Source organism: Canis lupus, chromosome 1 (assembly GCF_048164855.1).
Source record: "Canis lupus baileyi chromosome 1, mCanLup2.hap1, whole genome shotgun sequence".
NCBI classification, from domain to species: domain Eukaryota; kingdom Metazoa; phylum Chordata; class Mammalia; order Carnivora; family Canidae; genus Canis; species Canis lupus.
Window position 1 is genome coordinate 51808034 of NC_132838.1, and position 15995 is coordinate 51824028.

At 37.7% G+C, this 15995-nt stretch overlaps 1 protein-coding gene across 1 annotated transcript in view; it reads right to left on the reverse strand.

Moving 5' to 3' along the window:
* PRKN (parkin RBR E3 ubiquitin protein ligase) overlaps positions 1 to 15995 on the reverse strand; it is a 1297938-nt gene that overhangs the window by 1016166 nt on the left and 265777 nt on the right. The gene's annotated exons all lie outside the window — the stretch shown is intronic.

The following is a 15995-nucleotide window of genomic DNA, read 5'->3' on the forward strand; positions in this document are numbered from 1 at the left end:
GTTGTGCCATTCTTGTGATACAAACTACCTATGCTAGTCAAAAGTAGTGAATATTTTCTTTTCCTTTTCCTTTCAAAAGCCCAAAAGAAAACATGCCGATTTCTAAACCTAAGCGACAACATAGTCATCTCTGGACTCTTCCATTCTACAACCTTCTTTTGAATCAACATATTGATTTGGTGCTGGCCTGGACTGCCAAGCATTCTGTCAGGATCCACACTGTGCCAAGCCTATCAAACCAATCACGTTGTCACATGCTGGGGCGGGGGATATGTCCCAGGCTGAGTGAGGAATGACAAAAAGGTTAAGAGAAATATTTGTTCTCTAGAGAAGGAGTCATTGCAACGCTGTCTCTCAATTCAAAAAAAAAAAAAAAATGCGTCTGACCCACTTTAATGACCACGGGCTTGCATTTAAAACAGGCACAAGTTGCCAAATACTTAGGGCCAGATGGTGGCTTCTAGAATGAACATACCGGGAAACCTCAGTGTACTCTGATACCAACAGCATTTCCACCAGATTATGCTCTTTACTTTTACCACTTTTTGTTTCCAGCTCCCTGTATGAAAGTGTTCAGGTCTTCGACTTAGAGTTAGTATTCACATACGTAGTCCAAACACGAAGTATGAAAGTGACAATTATATTTTATACAGCATCCCCTTAATAGTAGACTACTCAGTGCTCTGTCATCTCTCAGTTATTGATATGAAACAAAATAAATGTAAATATCAACAGGCATTTGGAAAATAGCCTGGCAGTTCCTGAAGCAGCTAACCATATGTTACCAGATGTCCCCACATGACCCGGTAATTCTGCTCCTGGGTATATCCTGAAGACAAATTAAAATCTAGGCCCATGCAAAAACTAGTGCATAGACACAGCAGGATTATTTATAATAACCAAAATAAATTTTAAAAATTAATAACAAAAGTGAGCACTTACCATGTACTAGGAACTGAAGCATTTTATGTGTATTTGCTCTGTCTTTACACAAATACAAAGAGACTGTGTAGACAAGCAAGCATATAATAATACCACAGTTACTATCCTCATTTTACAGACAAGGGAACTGAGGCCTAAGAAGATCAAGCAAATTTGCCAGCTGCACAGCCAGCCCGCTGCAAGGTCAGGCAGTTAGACCCCAAACCAGCTATTAACCTTGGGACTCTAGCACCTGAAGGACACTGCCTCAGCATCCCACTGTATGATGGACGACCTTTGGGGGTGAAGTGATAGGTGATTTTCATTTTCATTTGTATGCTTTTGTTATTTTCGAACTCCTTATGTAAACAACTAGGTCTTCTATGCAAGACAGAGACAGAGAGGGAGACACAGAAATGACTATTTTGCACAAGAAGAAATAACTGCTTATTGCCCTCCTCATTTTGGAATATTTGTATGAAATTAAGAGTATAAAGCATTACAGGTAAAATACCACAGTGAGGTCAAAATTTTAGGCATAAATTTAAATCACATCGAATCCATTATATCTTTCATTAGTCAAAAGTTGTGGTGTTGAGAGACCACCCCTTAGAATGGCTGTGAGTTGGAAAATCTTGATTCATGTACCTGTTGCCCAGAAAGTCACCTGGGCAGCCTGTTAGGGTATCTTCACACAAATGCCCAAGATTCAGGTAGCTTGGGAGGGCCACCCATTCCCTAAAAGTCTCAAAATACTGCATTATAACAAGCTTGCCCACCTCTATTCCAGGAGATTCTGATAAAGGAAGCCTATGGCAAATATTTTTTTTTTTAATAAAATCTTTTTTTTTTAATATATTTTTTAAATTTTTTATTTATTTATGATAGCCACAGAGAGAGAGAGAGAGGCGCAGAGACACAGGCAGAGGGAGAAGCAGGCTCCATGCACCGGGAGCCCGACGTGGGATTCGATCCCGGGTCTCCAGGATCGCGCCCTGGGCCAAAGGCAGGCGCCAAACCGCTGCGCCACCCAGGGATCCCTATGGCAAATATTTTGAGGGGAAAAATGGTATCCTCATTATTTTTAGAAGAAAACATCCAAAGATACTATATTAAAATTTAGGCAACATTAAACAGAATAAACCTTAGCTTTGAGTTACAATAAGTGTAAGCAAAATGAATACCCACTAAGAGACAAGTTTTAACTTTTCAGCACTTTTCTAGAGCCAGACAAATCTGGACGGGCTGAAAATTCTGATCTAATCAGTTTTGATCCTCTACCTATGTGCTCTTCTTTCCTGTTATTAAATTTCAAAAACAAGAACTGCAAACTGAAGCCAAACAATGTGAGTGAGCTCAAGTTAAAGTGGGGTCAAATCCACTACTTCAGCCCTAATAACACCTGGCATCCCTCCCACCCTCATCCCTGTGAGGAAACATTCACGAACAAGAGTCCACCAGAGGTGTTCTTACAACCGAAACTGATGGCCAGAAACAGTACGCTTATTATACCTTCAGGTAATTGTTAGTAACTTAGGAAGCGTACTCACTTGGCAAATTTTATATACAATGTGTGATTAATGATGAATTATGTATTAGGAAGGAAGAAGTGTTTGAGTTCTTGCCTTGTGCCAGGCACCATGTGAGGTGCTTTGCAAACCTATTACTTAAACCTCATAAGAACTGCAAGGTCAATACCATCATCCCCGTCTTCCCAAATAAACTAAGCCATGAGGACATTAATTAACTTGCTTGCCATCTAAGATAACAGATGATAGATCTAAGAGCCAGTGCCAGATATGACATCTTTTTCCACCAGATCGTCTTGCCGCTGATGGAAAAGGCTGCTCGTGGATGTATATAACCAATAACAGACCCAGATACGCGGCATTATCTGCGAAATAATAAAATATGCAAACACTGACCAAATAAATTAAATGATGATACCAGGTCGGACATAAGAAAATCATCAAATGCCTTTGATTTAATATATACAAAGGATCCTCAAAGGCCCCAGTGAATACACTCCACATCTAAAAGTTCTTGACCTTCATTAGAGTATCTGTATGTCCTGATAACAAGTGACCTTGAACCCAAAATTCCATTACCTTTTCAAACATATTCCCTAAAGAGGAATAACCAAAATCAAATTGGTATCTGGCAAGCACTGAAACATAAAAGATTTTGCTAATTAATTTTAGAGCAGAACTTTTCATGTTTTACCTGATTAACCTTCAGTCTCAATACTACTAATCAAAAAAAAAAAAAAAATCCAATCACAAGTTAGGAAAGTATTGCATCTTCTATATAAGACAACAAATAACCAAAGAACCTTTTCTGGAGAACATATTCGGTGATTTAAGCAATATCATAAATAATTACATCTTTTTCATATTTGAAAAAAATCATTAAAAATGATTCAGTTTATAGACCTGTGTTTTCCATACATTTATTTATACAGTTGCTAATTCTTAGTAATATGGGTTCATCCCAAAATATGGCTAAATGAAAAAGTTGGGTTGCATAAGATAGCTGTAATATATTATAATTTTTAAAGTTTAAAAACATGCAAATTACTAGCATTCCATATTATTAATGGAATGGTAAATGCCTAAATAAAAACGGTATTAAAAACACAAATGACAACAATAAATTCCAAAATTCAGGATAAAAGCTACCTCTTTGGGAAAGTAGGGAAGAGAAAAGAATCACAGAGAAGTATACTCAGGGATTCAATGTTAGTTGTCTTTTTTTTTTTTCTTAAGCTGAATAGAGGATATATTGGTATTTGTTATATTATCCCCATAGTCTTTTGCATTCCTGAAGTACTTTACAATGACAATTACAAATACATAACCCCTCCGAATTTGATACAATGGTTTGCACATAAACCATTCATTCATCTTTGACTTGTGATGGAAATTTGACTTGTAAAGGAAATCAATATTGCTAATGTCAGGCACTGCAAAAGAACAAGCATACTAATCACATTCGAAGCCACTAATATAATTTCCATGTATTTCTATTACAGTTCTCTACATTCGACATCTAACTTCATCTGGAGTGGGAGTAGACGTGTATATTCTCAAACTTTAATTGAAGAGTGTGTCTTGCTATGTATTATTTTTCTGGCACTGTGTGTCAAACACTGAGTCTCAAATTTATATTTCCGTTCTATTCTGTCTCCTCAAAAGTCTCATATAACCAAACTCTCTCCAGATACCTCCAATTAAAATTTATTTGACACCTTAAATCCCTCAAATAAAATTTACTTAACCCCCTCCTCCAATGATATCCCTCTTTTTCCTCCGCTCTTCCCTCATCCCAGTGGCATCAACAAGGAACTTGTTTTCAAGCCAAATATCTGTGTCATATTTAAATCTTCCCTTCCTCTCCTATCAGTTAGTTCATCAGCCAGTCCTATTGATTAACCTCTAAAACATCACAAATCTGTACACTTGGGGCCGATTCACCTTCTAGCTCTCTATGTGAGTCCCACCGTGTCTCCTGCAACAACTACCTTAGCCTTCTATCTAATCTCCTTGCTTCCACCATGTTCCAGCCACATTTACCTTCTTTGTGACACTCAGATATGCTTCACTAAACCTCACTCCGGGTGGAGACACCAGATTCTACCTCCCTGTGGAAAGCTTCCCTCCAGATATTCCCAGGACCAGGGCCAGCTGCTTCAGGTCTCAGCTCAAATACCACCACTGAAGAGAGGCCTTTCCTAAATTTATTTATTTTTAAAGATTTTATTTATTTGCAAGAGAGAGAGCAGGAGAAAGAGAGAGAGAGAGAGAGAGAGAGAGAGCACAACCAGGGGGAGTGGCAGAGGGAGAAGGAGAAGCAGACTTCCCCTGCTGAGCAGGGAGACCGATGTGGGACTCCATCACAGGACCCCAGAATCATGCCCTAAGCCTAAGGCAGGTGCTTAACCAACAGAGCCACCCAGGTGCCTCTAAATTTCTTAAATACAAGGTAGTATCATCCATCTTGAGCACATTCTCTGTTCTTCTAAGCACTTACAATTACCTGAAATGGACCACTATCATTCACTTAACAGTTAGGTCTAAGTTTGGTTGCATGTAGCAAAACACTGACTACAGAAGCATAACCAGATTGGGATTTCTTTCTCACAGGTAAAAAGAAGTCCAGACAAAACCTGTCCAGGGCTGGTCCTGGGGGCTCCATGATGTCATCAGGCACCAGGTCCCTTATATCTTTCTGCTCTGTCCTTTTTAACACATGCCTTCCATCTTCATGATTCTCTGACAAGAAAGGTTTAGTCACTTCTTATTGCTCATAGGATGTCAGCTCCATGAGAAGAGAGACCTTGCCGGTCTCTTCTACCACCGGAAGAGTCACAAGTCATGTATTAAGAGCTTCATCCATATTTGTTTAATTATAAACCAATGAATCAGGAATCAGAAGTCCTACATTTAGGGTGTCATCCTTCATCCAAGCTGTCACACATGAAAGCCATCCTGCCCCCTTCACTAACCTTGTGGGTTCTACCCTGGATCTCTCTTCAGAGCCCTTCCTTCATGTTCTCCTTCATAATCACTGCCTGAGCTCAGATGCTAGCTGTTCTCAGCTTGCAATGGTCTCCCAAGTGCCTGGACACCCATTTCTCCCTCCTCTCTCTATGTCACACCCTCACACAAACTGATGAGGTAATTCCCTAAGTAGAACACTCCCTGAGGAAGGCATGGGTGGCTCAGTCAGTTAAGTGTCTGAGTCATGATTTCATCTCTGTTCATGATCTCAGGGTCTGGGATCGAGCCCTGTGTTGGGCTCCACACTCAGTGGGGAGTCTGCCTGAGATTCACCCCCACCTTCCTCCACCCCTCCCCCTGCTCATGTTCTCTCTCTCTCTAAAAATAAATAAATCTGTATTAAGCAAATAAAAAAAGAATACTCCCTGAGACCAGGAGTCCACCTGCCCCATTTCCCATTGTCCCCCAAGGACTATGCACCAGATGCATGTCCAGTAGACATCCAGGGGATGTTTGCTAAAAGGATCAGAGATACCTAAACTCCTGAGGACTATGTTCCAGGCACCTTAGCACTTGTTCCCAGTCCATCCTTGTCATGACACTGCCTTTCTTGTTCTTCCTCTTACACTGATTCGTCACAGCACATATATACCTGCAGTTGTAAACTGTTTCAGACCTTAGTGTTTTCTCATACTTTATTAACTCTGCATAAAATGCCTTTCTCCTTTTTTAATCCAGGACACTTGTAGAGGTATTTATTAGGTCTCAGCTTCTGATCCTCCCCAGCTGAACTGCCTTCCCTGCCAGTTCTGGGCAGAGTAGACTGTTCTCCATCAAGGGGCACTTTAATGGCAGCAATGATAATGACGATGACAGGAGAGAGTGCTTGCTCCAGCACTCCTGTGAGTCCTGCCCAGGTACAAATGCATGTAATATTTGTAATGACCCTCCAAGATAGGCAAGGTCTTTTTCTCATTTTAAAGGAAGAAATTGAGCCATAGAGAGGTTAACTAGAACTCTAAAGTTGGCAAAATTAATAAACGACAGAGTTTGCATTCAAACCCACATGGTCTGCCTCTGTAACCCATGCACTGTGACCTGCTCACATATCTGTCACCAGACTGAAAGGTCATTGGGAGCAGGGTCCATGTCTTATTTGTGCCTACATGGGTTCTCAATTAAAGAATGTTAAATGAATATTTTTTAATTAGTTGTACAATTACAGAATAAGAAAACTGGCTCAAATTCAGACTAGTGAAAAAGAGCTAGTGGTTTAATACTGAATGTGTATGACTGTATGAGCCACATCACTGATCCTAAGATAAAGTTCTGGGCCACATGAATAGCATGCCTTACTAAGGAACATTCAGTTGCTGGATCTAGCACAGATCAGGCCAGTTCCAGAGTCTAGTGCCCTCTCTGCTGTTCAAAAATCACCAAATGGAGTTTGTCTAAAGATGTGGGTAAAATAAAATAGAAATGAAGACACAAGGAGAAAGAATTTCTGGGTATAAAAACTATCCTCAAACACATGAAAAGGTTTTGTAAACAGAGGCTTCTTATGATTAAAAAGGGCACAAGAAGCCCAAAGGTAGGAGCACAGAGACAAGACAAGGGGTTCCAGTGTTGTGCTGAACCACCCACACTTACACCTAAGAACACATTCTGAGCATCTTTCCCAATTCTGTATTCAGTGTTATCATGTACATTCTGTGAGAAAGATTAGAATGGGAGGATTTACACCACAGAAACGCCAGAGCTACCACCAGACCTTTTTATTCTGGAGAATCAGTTTACCAGCAGACCACTCCATTTAACCTATTAGTGTTGCTGAAAAAACCCAGGAGGTTGCTTCGTACAGGGCGGGTGGTAATTAAGAACGCTGGAGAGGGCGAGATGTGAAAATTGTAAGCAGAATATAAATCATGAGTATACAAATAAATTTAACGAGAGAGCAGACTGGGATGTAGGAACAGTTGTCAGTCTTTTGTGCTTTTTTAAAAAATTTTCTAGTATTTATAAAAATACTATTTATAGATAAAACTCAAATATTCGAAGAAATAGTGTGATACTTAGCATTCCTCCCAGCAGTCTCTTGTGCCAAAAATAATGAATTAAAAAAAAAAAAACCCCAAAACTAAAAATAGCCTATCTAATACTTTTGAATAGGAGATAGTCCATTGCAACATTCTTCCACCTGAGGCAAAAGTTGAAAATACCAAGTCAAATAGCAAACCCTAAAAGACTATCAACAAACTCGTAACACAAAATCTAGAAGTGTGTTTTCCAGTCAAACCAAGCCTTACAACTAATGTGTAAATTTATTGCTCTTTTCAAACAATAATATCCTTTGATATTTGTTTTCTATATACATTTTGAAACTTTCAATGACACATTTTTAATAAATTGAAATCAATCATAAGAAGAATTGCCCACTTTATCATAATTAACTTGGTCTTTTAATAGCTCATATACTCTTTTACAGTCAGTGGAACAGATTATTAAAAAAACTGCTTACTAGCAGTGAAGAAGATTGAATAATTGATATACAATTTAATATACATATTTTTAAGGCCCTGGTAAGGATATAGGACTGAGAGAAAATGAATCATCATATACAACATAATATAAGCAATAGATGAAGACTGACATGTAAGAAATCAACCTTTTCCTTTTTAAAGTACTCAAAAAAGATACGAACTCAAAAAGATACTGATTTAATTGGCAAGAACCATACCACTACCTTTAAATGGACTACAAAATAATAGATTATGTAAATTTAGCATTTCTATTCTGTTTTTAAATTACAGAGGTGACCAATGAGTCACTGAAGTAGCCTATATAATGTGTTTTCTCTTTAGAGTGCCTCCTAACCCTCTTGTCCTCTATTTTAAATTTGAGTGACTCACAAACTCTTAGGAGCAATCTCGAATAAACGGATTGTGAATAATAAGTACTCTTGTAAAATTGCTCCCAGAGTAAATGGTGTGTCCAGATATGTTCAGCAAGAGAAAGGTAAACTCCATTAGATTAGGACATGCTATAAGATAAAAATTTATCATAAGACTTAAATCAAAGGAGCTCCCATGAGTAAGACATACTGAGGTTATCCTGAATACAAAACAGGAAATCTGGCATGGGGTAAACTTGTTCTCTTTTGGAGAGATTTAAAACAAAATAAATTTCAGGATGAATCAATTGCACATTGGGGGAAAAAAAAAAAAAGCTTTTCTTTTCTTTTGTGAATTATTCCTCAAGTGAAATTAATAACAATTAAAATTTTGCATCAGTCCTTTAAAACTCAAAACAACCCTAAAAAAATGCAGGCACGGTTTCTATTTCCATTTTATAGATAAGAAAAATAGAGATGGAAACATTTAAAGAGTTGCCCATCCCAGAAAGTCTGACTTTAGAGTGATTCACATCCACTTCATTAGAACTGTGTTCTCGACTAGAAAGTCAAGTAGAATTCTAACTAAATGACTTCACCCAGCATATGATATTGTTGATGTTTTAACTTCTCTGTTATATATGGCAATAAGCAAGTGCGGGAGATAATACCATAACACTCCTCTGTAACATATATATATCAGTCATTTAGACTTCTATAGAACAGCATGCAACCCATTTTTGCTCAAAAGGAGAAGAATTAACTGAGAGGCCAAACAGGTGGACTGAGGAAGGAGGTGTTTTGCAGGTTCTGAAGTTCTTTGTGTCCAAGTTTCAAAAAAGAATAGAAATGTCTTTGTAAGTTTTTGTTTTTATTTTCTCTCCTTCCAGAATAATGTTTTGATGAATTATGCATAAATTGAATGCAAACACACAGATCCATTTCCCTTTGAAATACTTAAGGATGTAAAAATGAACAGAAAATATCCCTGGCAAAACCTGTGTGGAGCTTTCAGAAGAGCACACATTTGAACTAAAGTTTGTGATGTACTCCAAAACATATACATCAGCTGGTTCTTGCATTCCTCACTTCTCTAGTGTCAGAATGTTTTATCAATTTAAAAAGCACAGCTCTGTGCCACTAATTAGGCTATATATTAAATGCCATAGGACTGGCACTTCTGAATGCAAACTGACCAGCTCCAACAACAGGGGATGAAACAATTGAGGGTAAAATAAAACCAAATGACAGAATAAAACTCTCAAATATGTTTACACTAATGTACCCACAAAATTTACTGTTTTCTTCTCAAGAACTGCATTCCCCAAATGAATGTGTGCTTGCCTGTGTAAAGATACATATACACAAAAGGCTATATTTTAAAAATCCACAAATCATTGAGACAATAGCACTACTGATACTAAGTTTATAATCATGAGTCTGCACCACAAAATCAGGGATACTTGAGGTTTTGCTCCTATTCAGAGGAGTCTGTGGGTTCTCTGTTTTAGCTCATGGCCAAAGAATACTGTCTTAGCACATCCTTCAGGGGCTCAGAAAGTCTAGTGTGGCAACACCCACTGATCCCACCGTAATTTCATTTAATTCCACTTCTACTGTCAAGTGGCTTACGAGAATTGTGATCTTGTCAATATTAAATCTAATAATTGGAGGGAAAAAGCTAATATAGCATATTAAGACAGGATAGTAAAACTCTCCTGGTCCCATTCAATGCTGCTTCCTTAGTTTTATGAGTATCGCTGAAGGTATAACTAAAATAAATTATTTCATTACACCTTTAACTTTATATCCCATTTAATTCATACCTAAAGAAAATAAAAGGGAGCACAGCAAATATTTACCAATGTTAATTTATAAATTAGTTAAAACTGTGGCTCAAGTCCACCCACAAAAAGAAAATGAGGAATGCATAGTCTGATGTTTATCTGTCACAAGTGAGTCTGGTATGTAAGCTTGACAGAGCTTTTTCATATAAAATTTTTCATTGTTCTCTGACAATAATCCCATGCTTGTTACAATTACTTGGTAAGAGGAAAGAAGGAAAAGGTAAAATCTAGGTGAGCAAATTTTTGGTTTACAGTTTTAAGGTGAGGGATCCCTGGTGGCTCAGCGGTTTGAAGCCTGCCTTTGGCCCAGGGTGTAATCCTGAAGTCCCAGAATCAAATCCCACATCAGGCTCCCTGCATGGAGCCTGCTTCTCCCTCTGCCTGTGTCTCTGCCCCCCGCCCGCTCTTGTCTCTCATGAATAAATAAATAAAATCTTAAAAAAAAAAAAAAAAAAAAGAAGCTTTAAGGTGAGGGGGTGCCTGAGTGGTTTAGTGGGTTGAGTGTCTTATCCTTGATTTCAGCTCAGGTCATGATCACAGGGTCCTGGGATGGAGCCCTATGTTGGACTCTGTGCTCAGCAGGGGGAGGGGGGCATGGGGGTGTATCTGTGTGAGATTCTCTCTCCCTCTGTCTCTTCCCCCATTCTTTCTAAAATAAATAAATAAATCTTTTTTAAGAAGAGGTTTTGAGGTGAATGGTATAGACACAAATTCTTGTGTCTTCCAAAGGTTCTTCCTTCTCTAAAGGATAATGACTGTATCAAACAAAATCTTAAAACACAATTGGGTCAACTGCACAACGGAATCTGAGTCCAATAACAGAGACAAGAGAATAGACTATTTGAAATGAGGACTTCAGTGAAGAGTAATAAAATTTCACATTGTGTACTCATTCTTCCACTTGTCAAGTTTCCTCTGAGACAGGCTTTTTCCCCTTATATACTCTAATAAAATGCATCCAATGTTAAGATTTAGGGGATTGGTTTGCCCCAGAGTTTTATTCCCTCACACACCATCTACCTTGGAAAATGAGCACGATAAGGACAATGGAAACATCTTTGAGAGGCACGAGCCTATTAAATAAACCCACAGACTATATCTTCAGCCTCTTATAAGCTAAAAGAATCTCAATTTTTTTTTTCGTCAAGTCTGCGTTTATTCATGGCAATCCTCAAAGACATTTTATAAGTCCATAGGGGCACACAAATGTCAAGACTTCCTTTCAACAAAAAAATAACACTTCTGAGGGTATTGAATTATGCAAAAAATAAGTAATTCAGAGATTTTTTTCTTTCTGAATGATACATATAAACAACAGACACAAGCATATTGAATCAGGGACTTCTGGAAGCGGGCTCTTGCCCTGACCAGATTACCATCCTTTGGCAGTACTTACAAGCCACCATAATAATGCACCAATACTTTGAAGGAACTCAAGAGGAGAGGGTATCTACGTTGACCTAAATGAATGCAGACAGCACTACATTTTATTAGCAAGTCAACACTTCGAAAAAATGTTTGCATTATTCCTGAAGTGTTTGCAGGTCTCATTTACACAGCTGTACTTTTAAATACAAAGAAACCACTGGTTTCTGAGTATAATGGTATGTAACCTGGCTTCCTTCTGTCTTACTCTCAGAGGGAAAAAATGAATTTTAAGTAAAATATATTGGCCGTTTCTGTCATTTGCAGAATTCTTCTTTTATATACAAACAAAAAATCATGATAGAACTGCTTTATGTGTTCTAATTTAATCTAGCCTCTGTCTTGCATTGAAGAGAGAAAGTTGTAAAAAATTAAATATATTCAATTTATAAATGAAGCTATTTCATCCCTAAATTCTTTCTATTACATAAATGTATAGTACCAATAAAAGAGGAGCAATTTTTCCTTTTTTTTTTTTTTTTTTGAGGAGCAATTTTTCTAAGTGAATGTTTTCTCTAACCGTCATAACCACAACGGTTACATAAGATGCTCATTTATTTCCTAAAACAATTATGCATGACTCTTGAATCAATTTGGAAAATACATATAGCTAGAATACACAATTGTTAAAAACTTTATTTTTGGGGATCCCTGGGTGGCTCCGCGGTTTAGCGCCTGCCTTTGGCCCAGGGCGTGATCCTGGAGTCCCGGGATCGAGTCCCACGTCAGGCTACCGGCATGGAGCTTGCTTCTCCCTCCTCCTGTGTCTCTGTCTCTCTGTCTCTCTCTCTCTCTCTCCCTCTCTCTCTCTCTCGCTCTCTCTCTATGTCTATCATAAATAAATAAATCTTTAAAAAAAACATGTTAAAAACTTTATTTTTGTTTCTTTTAATACTTGGTAAAGGTTTTAAAAATAAATACTAATTGTGGCCATTCAGATCTACAAGGTGCTAACGATTCTGTTCAAGAATTCAAAAAAGATGCCTTAATACTTCTATAAGTGTTACGTTTATTGGCCCTCCACTTTTGGTGTGAATTAGTCTTTAAATGTCTCTAAGAATCAGTTAAATTGTTTTCTAGTTTCTCACGTTGAAAAATCACTTACTAAGAAATACTATTCCATTAAAATAGATGCAAGCTTATGTATTTTCTATAGGAAGAGATAGTTTCTATTCCTCTGTGGAAGATGGAAGAACTTGTTGTTTTAATTAACCTTCATCTTAAGGTACTTATAGGTTCAATGTAGTTGTAAGAAATTTCTAGGTGTTTCTAGGTGTCCTCTTCCGAGTTTCCCAATAGTAACATCTTACAAAACCATACTACAACACAATTGTACTATCAACACTGGTACAGTAAAGAATGTCCATCATCACAAGGGTTTCTCTTGCCCTCCTGTTGTCCTTTCACTGCCAAACACTCTTCCTTCCTGCTCCCACCTCCCCAACCCCTGGTAACCACTCCTCTGTCTTCCATCTCTATAATTTTGTCATCTCAGGAATGTCATATAAATGGAATCGTTTATCATGTGACCTTTTGGGATTGGCTTTCTTTCATTCTGCATAATTCCCTTGAGATTTCATGCAAAACTTCCCTTGTGTGTATCAAGTTGGTTCTTTTTTGTTGTTGAGTATGATACAGATGTACCACAGTTTGTTTAATCACTTACCACTAAAGGACATGAGGGTTATTTCCAGTTTTTCATTAATGTGAATGAAGCTTCTATAAACATTTATGTCCTGGGCTTTGTGTGGCCACAGGTCTTCATTTTTCTTTAAAAAATAACCAAGTGTGACCACTGTGTTGCATGGTAAATGTATGTTTAGCTTTTTTAAGAAACTGTCATGCTCTTCTCCAGGACAACTGTACCATTTTCTGTTTCCACCAGGAATTTTTCCATATCCTCAGCAGCATTCAATGTCATCACCATTTTACAGTTTGGTCTTAGCTATTTTAGTGGTGGCTCTAGCTATTACTTTATGCAATGGTAACTTACCACACAAGTTACATTTTATAGCTTCAAGTGAAATATAGAAACCTTACTCCCTTTAAGTCACTTTACCTCCACTTATAATGTATTTGTCTTGAATATTTCCTCTACCTATATTTAGAACCACATCAGACATAGTTGCAAGTCTTTACAACCCTCAAGCATTATTTAGAAAACTCAAGAGGAGAAGGAAAGTCTGTGTTTTCACACGTACTTTCACGTTTACTGTGTTCTTTCTTCCTTCCTAACGTTCCAAAGTTCCTCCTTTTTTATTTCCTTTTGTCATAAAGAAATTCCTTGATTCATTCTTTCAGGGAAGTTTGATGACAACTTATCTTAGTTCCCCCCCCCCCATCTGAAAATATAATAATTTCTCCTTCAATTCTGAAAGATCTTCTCTCTGGGTATAGGTCTCCAGACTGACACTTCTTTTGTTTAGTTCTTGAAAAAATGTTCCACTTTCTTCCAGCCTTCATGGTTTCTGATGAGAAATCCACTGCCATTCAAATTGCTTTTCCATTTTGCATAGGATGTGCAGACATACCTCATTTTATTGTGTTTTGCTTTACTGCACTTCGCTGATACTGCAATATTTTTACAATTTGAAGGCTCGAAACTTCAGTGGAGGAAGTAGATGCAGATGAGGCAGAAACAGCAAGAGAACTGGAATTAGACACGGAACCTGTAGATGGGACTGGATGGTTGCAATCTGTAAATAAATATTTACAGATGAGGAGTTGCTTCTTATGGATGAGTGAAGAAAGTGGTTTCTTGGGATGGAATCTACCTGGTGAAGACGCATGGAGAATGTTAAAATGACAACAAAGAACTGACACTATGGGACACCTGGGTAGCTCAGCAGTTGAGCATCTGCCTTCAGCTCACAGCATGATCCTGAGTTCCGGGATCAAGTCCCATATCAAGCTCCCTGCACAGTTCTTCTGTGCCTGCTTCTCCCTCTGCCTATGTCTCTGCCTTTCTCTCTATGTCTCTCATAAATAAAATCTTAAAGACCCTCCACCAGCAAAAAGATTATGACCTGCTGAAAGCTCAGATAATGGTTTGCATTTTTAGCAATAAAGTATTTTTAATTGAGATATGTATATTGTTTTTTTAAGATATAATCCTATTACACACTTAATAGACTACAGTATAGTAAAAACATAATTTTATATGCAGTAGGAAAGCAAAATATTCATTTGTCTTTATAGGTATACCTCCTTTATTGTGGCAGTCTGGGGGAGAACCCGCAACATCTCTGGGGTTTGTCTATACATTTTACCTAGCTACTTCCAGGAATTTTTTCCTTGTCTTTAGTTTTTAGAAGTTTACTTATGATGTGTATACTGCTTTGACTATGTCAAATTTCTGGATTCTCTCGCTTTCCTGAATTTGGAGTTTTATGTTACTTGTGGAATTGGGGAAGTTTTCAACCATTACTCCCTTGAGCACTTTTAGCCTCCCCTTCTTTTATCCTCTCCTTCCAGGACTCTGATGATACAATTGTGAAATGATCTTTTATAGACTCACATATTTCTGTGACTTGCTCTTTTCTATCTTCCTCTTTCTCTTTCCTTCCTCTTTCTCTTTCTTTCTTTTCTTTCCTTCTTTCTTTATTCCTTTCCTTTCCTCCTTCCTTCGTCTGTTTTCTCTGTTCAAATTGTACAACTTCTACTGTTCCATTTTCCAGTTCACTGACTTTTTCCTCTATCCCTTTCATTCTTCTGTTGAGCCCATCCAATGAGCATTTTATTATTGTATTTTTCAATTCTATAATTTCCATTTATTCTTATTTATATCTTTTTATTTTCTCAGAATTATTCTTTCATTTATTCCAAGCATGTTGGTACTTATTTATTGAGGTTTTTTTTTTTTTTTTTTTTTTTTTTTTTTTATTATTGAGGTATTTTATCATGGCTGCTTAAAATGTCAGATAAATCTAACATCTCTGTCATCTCAATATTAGCATTCTTTTCATACAATTTGAGATCTTCCTGATTCTTGCTGGTTTTCCTTTGAAACCTGAATCTTATTTAAACCTTCTGCTTTAGCTGGCTTTTTCTGACCCTATTTCTGCAGGAAAGGGGAGTCACTACCTCATCATTGTCAATGGAAATAGTAGTCCAGACCTCCACTCAATTTCCGTTGAAATGAAGACTCCTCATTATTGCTGGGTGGGAGTGATGTTCTGGCACTGAACATGATCTCCATTGGCGCTGTGGTACCAGTGGCCCTGTAGACACTTAGCAACAGTGAAAATACCAACTCACCTCTAGGGCTCTTGTGTTATTATGCCAGCAGGTAGAGAGAGGTGTAGTTTATTATTGTCAAGGGAGCAAGTGTGTAAGGCACTCATTATAGCCTCACAAGGAAGGTAATCTAGACTCTAGCTTTCATTACTATTGGTGGGGATTAAGGAGGGGCCA